Source organism: Panthera uncia, chromosome E1 (genome assembly GCF_023721935.1).
Source record: "Panthera uncia isolate 11264 chromosome E1, Puncia_PCG_1.0, whole genome shotgun sequence".
Lineage (NCBI taxonomy): Eukaryota > Metazoa > Chordata > Mammalia > Carnivora > Felidae > Panthera > Panthera uncia.
The window spans coordinates 33,714,707-33,724,498 of NC_064814.1; the positions used below are offsets into that span (position 1 = coordinate 33,714,707).

The following is a 9,792-nucleotide window of genomic DNA, read 5'->3' on the forward strand; positions in this document are numbered from 1 at the left end:
GTCTGTACCTCTCAATCCTTTAGGATGGTTCCCAAGATAACCATGATCCCATACCCACAGACATGGTACAAAGCAAAGGGACCCAGACTCTGGAAGTCTTTTATGAGTCAAGATTATCTAATGTGACAGTGTGCCATGTTTGTTCCATATTCATCCATTTGGCCGTGGGGTTTGGATTTTAGGGTTGGGCCATTTTTAAAGGATTTGCTACTCCATTGGGGCCCCTGGTTGGCTCCGTTGGAAGAGCACACGACTCTTGATCTCAGGGTCATTGAATTCAAGGCCCAAGTTAGGTTTAGAGATTACTTAAATATATAAAACTTAAAAAAAAAAAAAAAAAAAAAAGGATCTTCTACCCCAGTTCAGAAGTGAATTGAGCAAGAGAAAGGAAAGGTACCAGCAAAGTAGAGAAATGCCTGCACTAATGTTGGCAAGCCAGGATATGCTGACATTCCAGATGTGATGATGTTGTGCACATCTGTTCTCACAGGCCCTTGGGGCCACTACTGGGAAAGGATTATTCATCATTCATCATAGGTCCATGACTAGACTGCCCTGTGTGACCAACATATCGAGGGGTCCTAAGTCAGAGAACAGGAGTTCAACAGTAAATAAGATGCCAAGATTTCTTTGCAATTTAACAGAGTAGTTGTTTTGGCAACTGCTTTCACAAGTGCAATGTATGATCACAACTCCCATGTTAAAGATTAGAATACAAATCACAACTCAAGACATCTAGGTTACAAGTAGACTCCTCCCATGAACTTTTCTGGTTATTCTAGTCTTAACTTCCCCACTTACCACATGGACAATAAATGACTGACCCCACATAAGGGGTTCATTATGTTAGCACGAATGGTTTCAAATGTAATTAATAGTCATACACAGAGTACTGGTGAAATGGTGTTTGATGTATCCTAGAGTAAAAGGTACCACATTTCATCTTCTGGGAATCAGAAAACATAATTAAGTATTCATACCATATGTGTCTTTTTGTTTGTTTGTTTTCTTAATTAAAGGCATATGGTAAGTAGAAGACCTGGGTTCAAATGCCATTTCCTGCTGTTTTCTCACTGTATGACCTTGGGCAAGTCATTTAGCCTCTTTGGACCTTGGTTTCTTTACCAGCTAAAGTGGGTTGAATTGCATTTTCCCCCAAAATAAGAATATGACCTTGTTTAGAAATAGGGTCTTTGTGGACATAATTAAGGATCGAAGATGAGAGTATCCTAGAGTTACAGTGAGTTCTAAATGCAGTGACTGGTATCCTTACAAGAGAAAGGAGAGGGAGATCAAAGAACGGGAAGAAGGCCATGTGAAGACAAAGGCAGAGAGCAGACTTCTGTTGTAACAAGATGAGGAATACTGGGAGCCACCAGAAGCTGGAAGAGGTAAAGAAGGATTCTCCTTTAGAACCTTTGGAGGGAGTGTGACCTTGCTGACACCTTAATTTTGAACTTCTGGCCTCTAGAAGTCTGAGAGAATAAAATTCTATTGTTTTAAGTCACCAGGTCCGTGGTAATTTGGTACGGCAGCCCTAGGAAAGGAATACATGTATAAAACAGGGAAATGAATATTTGCCTTCTAGGTTATCGTGAGCATCTGATCAGATAGTACATAAAAGAGTGCCTCGTAAAACTGCACAGGGCCGCAAGAATACAGAGGACTACCCTCGGACTATGTGTGCAGCTCTTTGGAGTGGCATGGGATTCAGTGAAAGGTTTAGAAAGTGAAGAAAGTGACCGGGGACACCTCTAGGCCAGAAGACAAGAAGCTAGAGGAGAGGTACTGGTGTGGGAGCGCCATCATTTTATTTATTTATTTATTTATTTATTTATTTATTTATTTATTTATTATTTTATGTTTGTTTATTTTTGAGAGCGAGAGAGACCGAGCATGAGAAGGGGAGGGGCCGAGAGGGGGACACAGAATCCAAAGCAGGCTCTAGGCTCTGAGCTGTCAACACAGAGCCTGACGCAGGGCTCAAACTCACAGACCACAAGATTTTGACCCGAGCTGAAGTCGGAGGCTTAACAAGCTAAGTCACCCAGGCCCCTATGGGAGCTCCATTATTAAAGCTGAGTGGTTCTGTGTGGTCACACAGCAAAGGCCTTTGATGGGGACTTAAGGCACAGAACTGGGTGCATGTCCCCCACTTCTCTGAGGATGTCTGCAGGGGGCCCAGGAGGGCAGGGCAGGTGGCCTCTTAGCTCCGAGGTTAGTTCCTTTCCATCCTTGTGATGTCCCTACACCCGTAGGCAGGGACAGGATGTTTTAGCTCCTAAATTCTTTAATAAACGAATAGAATCATACTCAACACAGGTAAGGATAATATGAGATAGGCTGCTGCCGGTGGGAATACTACTGCTATAAACTACCTGAAGGACAGTTTGGCAATATGTATGAAGAGACTTTTAAAAACATGCCCAATTACTGATCCAGGGATTCCATTTCCAGAAATCTAGCCCAACTAAATACGATGCCAACATGGTAAGATGATAAGATGATCATCTTAGGTATGATCAGATGCCTTCATGCATAAAGATGCTCACTGCCACCTTAACACGGCCTTAAAATAAGGTAGTTGTTAAGTAAATTATACTTGCTTCTTGCAGTAGAATATTATGTAGTCATGAAAAATAATGTTTATAAGAGGGGAAATTCTTTAAGATATCATATTTAATAAAAGAAGCCAAACAAAATTATAGAGTTCATACTACTGAGCAATGTAAAGGAAACATAGGCAAACATTTTTGGAAATTTATGACTAAGTGTTAATCATGGTCGTAGTTGGGTTACCATGGACCCTTCTGTTACAGATTATACCTGTCTATATATTTCCTGTGATGTTGGCAATCAGTATAAAACAAATAAATAAACATGAAAAAGCTGAGAGAGAGAAAAAATGCCCTGTGCTAAAGCATCTGTGCTGGGACCCAGACAGCAGCCCCATGAGGAGCACTTGAGGGGAGGACCTGAGTGCTGAGTCGCCTCCCCTGCACTTGGACTTGACTCAGCTGAAGGCAGGTGAGCCTGCAGCTCCATGGCCCTTATTTGACTCCTCTCCCAGTGTCCATCACTGGCTGAATGTGATGTTGACTCATCCCTGTGTACACTTGACATATTTCCTTTAAGTTCGTGTCAGGAATGTGCACCAACTTGTGTGTGAAAATGGCGGAAACAATTCTACCTCTGTACAAATTTCATACATCAGATCAGAAAGGACCAGAAGAGCAACTCTGGAAGGAGTCCACTTTTTTTTTTTCAATATATGAAATTTATTGTCAAATTGGTTTCCATACAACACCCACTGCTTGGAAGGAGTCCATTTTTAAATCGAGTCCCTTTATCTGTCATCTTTGTCCGGCCCTGTCATCCCAGCCCCCAACCTTTTGATAAACAGGACACAGCTTGCTAGGAGACGCCCTTTCATGACTGTCAAGGAATGTCTGAGCCCCTCACACATCATTAGGAGGTCATTGAACAGGGCCCCTGACTTTTGCCTGGGAGCCCAGGAGATCAGTCATCACTGAAGGGCCCACTAAGGAGAATTTCAACTGGCTCCACACTCAGAGCAGACCTGGAGGTGCCTCCGACAGAAGAGCTTTCCAAGTCAGGCTGACACTGGCATTTCCCAGACAGGATCTCAGAGATCCTTTCCCCCTCTGCTTTAAAACAGACACAATCAAGATTTCTATCCTTCCAAGTGGGAAGAGAAGGATCATTTTGTAGCTAGACTGCAATGAAAATATTCTCTGTAGGACGCTCTGCCCTGCTTCTGAGGGTAGAGAGAAAATGTACACACGGCACTCTGTTATAGGACTCCTATGGCAAGGCTCAGAATACAACGCAAGACAAACTATATCCTCGGAAACCTAACATCTCCTTGAATGGAAAAACTTCATGGAACTGTATCTCTCAGGACAAGTAAGCACTGGGTTTTCTAGAACAGTCCGGCTCCCAAATAATTAGTTCTGTGATCAGATCGGAGAGCAAGGAAGGCAAAAGAACTAACATTTGTTACCTATTTTGTGCTAGGCATTGTCACTTTATAAGACATTATCTCACAGAAATTACCCCAACAGGTCTATGAGAATGTGCTAACATTTCCATTTTACAGATCAAGAAACTGTGGCAGAGAAAGGTAAAATTTTGCTTAAGAGGACAATGTCAAGGGTATGGTTAAGATTTGGATTCTAGGGGCACCTGGGTGGCTCAGTCAGTTAAGTGTCCGACTTCGGCTCAGGTCACGATCTCATAGTTTGTGGGTTCAAGTCCCACGTCAGGCTCTGTGCTGGCAGCTCAGAGCCTGGAACCTGCTTCAGATTCTGTGTCTCCCTCTCTCTCTGCCCCTCCCCCACTTGCACTCTGTCTCTCTCTCAAAAATGAACATTAAAAAAAAAAAAAAAAAGATTCGGATTCTAGGTCCAAAGCCTATACTTTCCCAACTAAAATTCAGGCTGGATTTTCATTCTGAAAATATGGCTGCAGTACTAATAAGCGGTTTTTCAGTTTAGTCTTTCTAGTCCAGGATTTTTAAGTGGTTCTTGCAGTTAGGCATTGGTGGGGGGGGGGGGCGGGGAGGGGACAGGACAAACAACCCAACCGAAATCCTGTGTTTGTCTTAACAGAGATTTCAGTGCTCCACAAATAAGCCAAATTTGAGGCTCTCAACTGAGAACTCTGAAGGCTGGAACCTGGGGCTAAGAAGTCTCCTGTTTTTATTAATTAAAGAAGATGTTTCAAAATCATCAGATTTATCACGACTGGATTTCAGATGTGAAACTCAATATACACACAGACATGCATGGCTTGTCCTTTTGGGTTATTTTTGATCCTTCCCGAGGATCTGCATTTCCTCAGATGAGATCTCTCCGCTTCCTGGGCTGGCTGAGATGTCTGGAGACCCAACGTTGCAGGCCTGGGCCCCTGCTGGCCTCAGGAATTTCAAAGGCCAGGGAGGGAAGAGTGGGCAAAGTGGCTCCAAACTGCCATTTGCTCCTCTAAGCCCCCAAGGCAGTAGCTGTGGGAAAGAAGACAGGAAGTCACCCTGTGCCGAAAGAGTGTCCTGGATGTGCCTGCAGGTCTTGGAGCTGACTGGTTTGATGCGGTGCCAAGGTTTGGTTTTGTTATTTTGGTAGTCCCCTAACCACGTGGGCTTTAAAATGATGCTCCCAGCTTGGGCATGAAGCATTGCCATTTGTAGTGTGTGGTCAGCCTTCCGCTTCTCTCTGCCATCAAAACCCATCAGCTCTCACTCCAAGGGGCAAACCTGAACCAGATTTTCAGCCGCAGGGGTCTTGGGATGAAGATTTGTGCCTGGCCTACCATTCTCACACGGGGTATATTATATAACAGGATCCCTACTTTTCAGGCCCTTACAACAAAGCTGTTCAGCAAAGACTTGGCCTCGGGGCCTGAGAAGAGCAAGATGAGAAACAGCACTGTTTGGACAACAGGGGACACCCACTGGAGCTGGGGTGGTTGGGGACGGTTTCCATCAGTCGTGGTGGTTTGACGTGGGTGGAAGACATTCCACAGTAAAGGGGACTGTCCGAGTACAAACAGGAAGGCAGGGATGCTCCTCATGTAGAGGCGGTCAGTAGAGTACACTGGGGTGGAGGGTCCCTCATGAAGAGTAATATCTCACGTGGTTTCTCAGAATCGGTGCATATTTTCACCTAATTGTTTCCTTTTGATTGTGGGATCATAGCAATTTGTACCATAAGCAGGACAGACACTGTTGATTCCATTTTACAGATGGGGATACTGAGGCTCCTGCTGAGCAAATGACTTGCCTCAGTCACCTTAGTTTCTTCTCTTTTTATTGCAGTATAGTTGACTGTCACCTTACTTTCTTGTCTCACAAGGGAGCTGTGGAACCATCGGTGAAGGTCCTCCGTGAACAAACTGACACTACAGAAATACCATCATGGTGGCCTGAGGCAGGCGCCAATACTGGATCACAGGGTAGACGGGTGATTCACCTTGCTGAAAACCTAACTAGTGCTTGCTTAGGCCCCCTGTCCTACAGAGACTTCCTTGACTTTTGGCCTCGTTTCCAGTCTTGCAGCCCATGGGGGTGTGGGTGGAGGTGGGGGTTCAGCTTGGTATCACTTGAATTTATTGCACAAGGTGTGTCCATAGCTTGTTCCACACCTGAAACAGTGGGGGTGCCTGGGAATTGTCATTTCCTGCCTTGACATGTCCAAGTGTTTGTTCAGCCCTGGCTGGTCACACTGACTCATCAGCCCAGGCATGGAAACCAGGGAGGATGTAGGGAAAGGTTGAGAAGCTGCAGGAGCAAACAGGGGGAGCAATGAGGTGCAGAAATCTTAACAATGACAATAATCCCTGAGACTGCACCTCTGCTTTACCCTTTACAAAGTGCTTTTACTCTCTTAATCTTCACAACACCCTTAGAGAGGAAGGCACCCTAGAGAGGAAAGCTACTAGATACCTCTAGTCCTGGTTTCACAGCTGAGGAAGTAAGTGCAGGGAGTTAAGTGAGGGGCGGAGAGGAGTTTGGAGAACTCAGTCCTGCTACACCTTTGCTACTCAAAGTGTGAGCCACTGGCCAGCACAGCAGCATCACCTGGAGGCCTGGGAGCAATGCAGGCCCCTGCCCCAGGAAGCAGAGTGCGCACTGAAATCACACCCCCAGGGAGCTGTGTGTAACTAAAGGTGGAGAGGGCTGCTGACGCTGCCCTCCCCTCACTCTGCCCTGGTTCCTCAGAGTATATCTGGTTCTTCTTCTTCTTCTTTTTAAAAAATGTTTATTTACTTATTTTTGAGAGGGAGGGAGGGGGGGAGAGAGAGAGAGAGAGAGAGAGAGAGAGAGAGAGAGAGAGAGAGAGAGAATCCCAAGCAGGCTCTGCACCGAGAGTGTAGAGCCTGACGTGGGGCTCAAACTCATGAGTGCTGAGATCATAACCTGAGCCGAAATCAAGAGTCAGAGCTTAACCACTGCATCACCCGAGCGCCCAGAGTATACCTGGTTCTATCTACTTATTTAAAGACCAGGAAATTGAGGCCCAGGGAGAGGATGGGACGTGGCCTGCTATACAAGCAGGAGCAGACAGAACCTTGGTCTCGCAAATCAGTCCTGGGTCCACTTAATCCAACTGACATTCAACTGCTGTTGGCCTTTCCTTTCCTCCTCCCTCTCTACAAATTCAACCCTCAAACTGCTCTCAGCTGCCAGTCCCTTGGCCTCCCCCCTCAGTTCCAGCCTTGTGTTAAGTGTTAACACAAGTTCTAGGGCCTAGGGTTAACACTCTATTAAAGCCAATAGGGAAGCTGAGACCTCCTGCTACCGTGGAGGAGCCAAGCAGGAGTGCGGGGCACCCAGGGGCTCCTGGCATAGCTGCCCAGGGCTGGCCACAGCTCAGCCAGCCCTCCCCCCGCCCCCCCCCCCTGCCCCGGCCTCTCCCCTCATGGCCTTACTGCCTTTAGGAGAGGGCTGGGAAACCCCTGCTTACCTGTGGAGGAGATACTGCACAGGCCTTATAAAATGTCCACTTCATTAGGAAGTGTGAAAAATGCCCAAATAAACTGTGTTAAGCCGGTTATGATTTCCCCTCCACTCACTGGTCTCCCTGGGTGCCAAGTTTGGCGCCTGTGAGTAAAGCGATTCCTAGGCCTTGGCGGGAGCCTGGGGCCAGGATTCCCCCTCCCTTCCCTCACTTCTAGTCCATTGAGGCCAATCAGGATGTTATTCATTTCCCTAGCTGAGAAGCAAGTTCAAAAGGGCCAGCAGAGCTCCTCTGCTCTGTCCCAGTGTGAGAAATGCCAATCTTTCCCATGAGGAGGAAGCCACATATTTTGTTTCTGCTACATTCATACAAGGAGTAGCCTAGAACGAGTGTGTGTGTGTGTGTGTGTGTGTGTGTGTGCGTGTGTGTGCGCGCGCGCATGCGTGCAGAAACCTAGCTTTTTATCTCTGGACCTATGGTTCATAATGGATCCAGAGATCAGAGTCATCCATAAGTAGAGAGGCAAAAAAAGCCAAGGCGCCAAGAGGCCCCTAGGAGGGGCCTGGAAACCTCCTGTTACTCTCTCAGACAGACACAGACCTGTCATCCAACCTTGAGTTAGGGCTAACAGCTGAACAAAAGAATTTCTCATTGTGCTTCATTTGAGTTTCAGAAATGCCTTTAGGGTTGAAAAGCTACTAGAAGAGCTTTCTTACATCCCTCAGACTGTTAAAAAAAAAAGTAAATAAGTAAGAACCAAGTATATTTATTGTAGAAACACCTACCAAATAGCTAAATGAACTTGCAAATTCACCAAAACTCTCCTGGGCAAGTCATTAACCCTTTCTGGGCCTCCCTTTAAAATAATGAGGCCTGGGGGCACTTGGGTGGATCAGTCGGTTAAGCATCCGACTTTGGCTCAGGTCATGATCTCACGGTTCATGAGTTCGAGCCCCACATCAGGCTCTGTGCTGACAGCTCACAGCCTGGAGTCTGCTTTGGATTCTGTGTCTCCCTCTCTCTCTGACCCTCCCCTGCACATGCTCTCTCCCTCTCTCTCTCTCTCTCAAAAATAAACATTAAAAAAATTATAAAAAATAAAAATAAAATAAAATAATGAGGCCTGGATAAGAGCTCTATGATCTTCAGAAATGACTCTCCTGCTCTCAAGATCCAAAATGGGTGGTGGCACCTGGTTTACTGGGTGAACTAGCCGTCCTCCTCCTCCCCTGCCCAGCAGCTGCTGCCTGTACTCTTTGAATCTAGCTGCTATCTCTTCTCTTCATTTAGTACCTTCTTCTTATTTTAAAAACCATTGTGAGATAGCGGTGTGGGGCAGATCTCTTGGACAGATGAGGTGGTTGTAAGGTCACTGAGCTCTCTGTTGGTAGAAAGAGCACTTGCTTAAGAGTGAGAAACCAAGTGCTAGTTCCGGTGCTGTGTGACCTTGTGCAAGTCACTTCCTGGAACCTTGGTCTCTGCACTGTAAAAGAGGAATACTAATGCTAGTTATTATTATGACTAGCTATTCATAATTCCCAAAATTATGCTAAGATTCAAATGACAATGTATGTGATAGAGCCTTTGAGACTATAATGGTAATCAGTATGTAAAGTATTGATTTTACCCTTAGAAGCCAGATGGCTTTATGCTGGTGTTCTCACTACTTCCCTCTAGATCCTTTGAGACTTAAGGATAATGTCTAAGCTGTCTGGCTTCTGGAGGTGGGGAATGTCCACACAGCCCAGCACACTGCTTGATTCTAAAATGGGAATGTGAAGTTACCAATCGTGTTTTCACGGGAGCATTAATACTGCACGAGACACTTAACTGCTCTCCTCCAGGGTCAACGGACCTCACCCTGAAATTATTATTCTGATGTCCCAGAGATATCCAAGAACAAAGAGCCTGCAGCACAGATCTTGCCACGTAATAGGTGCCTAATAAATGTTTATTGAATGAATGAATGAAAGAACAAACCTTCAGTATATTTTGATCTGAAGTGTGTATCAAGGGTCTGAAGAGGAGTGCATGAAAGCACCTCCCAGCCACCTGCCCTCCAGGCAGCACTCCCCTTAAATCTCTCATTCTAAAATAACTCCAAAAAGAGGAGGTCTCTATGCTTTTTAGAGCCACACTCCTTAGTATTCTACTCAGCAGGTACCTCTCTCTGCAATATTAAAGCAAGTACAATTAATATCTCTATTTATCCTGGAAAGATAATATCCCAAGATGAATCATTTAGGAAAGATTACTTGTCCTGACTATTCATGAATGACCATGTTTGAATTTCACAGATTTGCAATTTCACACAAGG

General features: G+C 45.5%; 2 protein-coding genes across 10 annotated transcripts in view; one reads left to right on the forward strand and one right to left on the reverse strand.

Annotated features, from left to right (window-relative positions):
- The window catches only part of LOC125927459 (uncharacterized), a 49,690-nt gene that overhangs the window by 37,594 nt on the left and 2,304 nt on the right, over positions 1 to 9,792 (forward strand). Inside the window, exon 4 of one of the 2 annotated variants that reach the window (XM_049637847.1) lies at positions 5,871 to 5,958. The exons of the other annotated variant lie outside the window; for it this stretch is intronic. The gene's annotated coding sequence lies outside the window, so the exon portion shown is untranslated. Of the gene's footprint in view, positions 1 to 5,870; positions 5,959 to 9,792 lie in introns of those variants that run through there. 2 annotated transcript variants of the gene reach the window in all.
- The window catches only part of BCAS3 (BCAS3 microtubule associated cell migration factor), a 611,080-nt gene that overhangs the window by 30,711 nt on the left and 570,577 nt on the right, over positions 1 to 9,792 (reverse strand). The window lies entirely within an intron of this gene.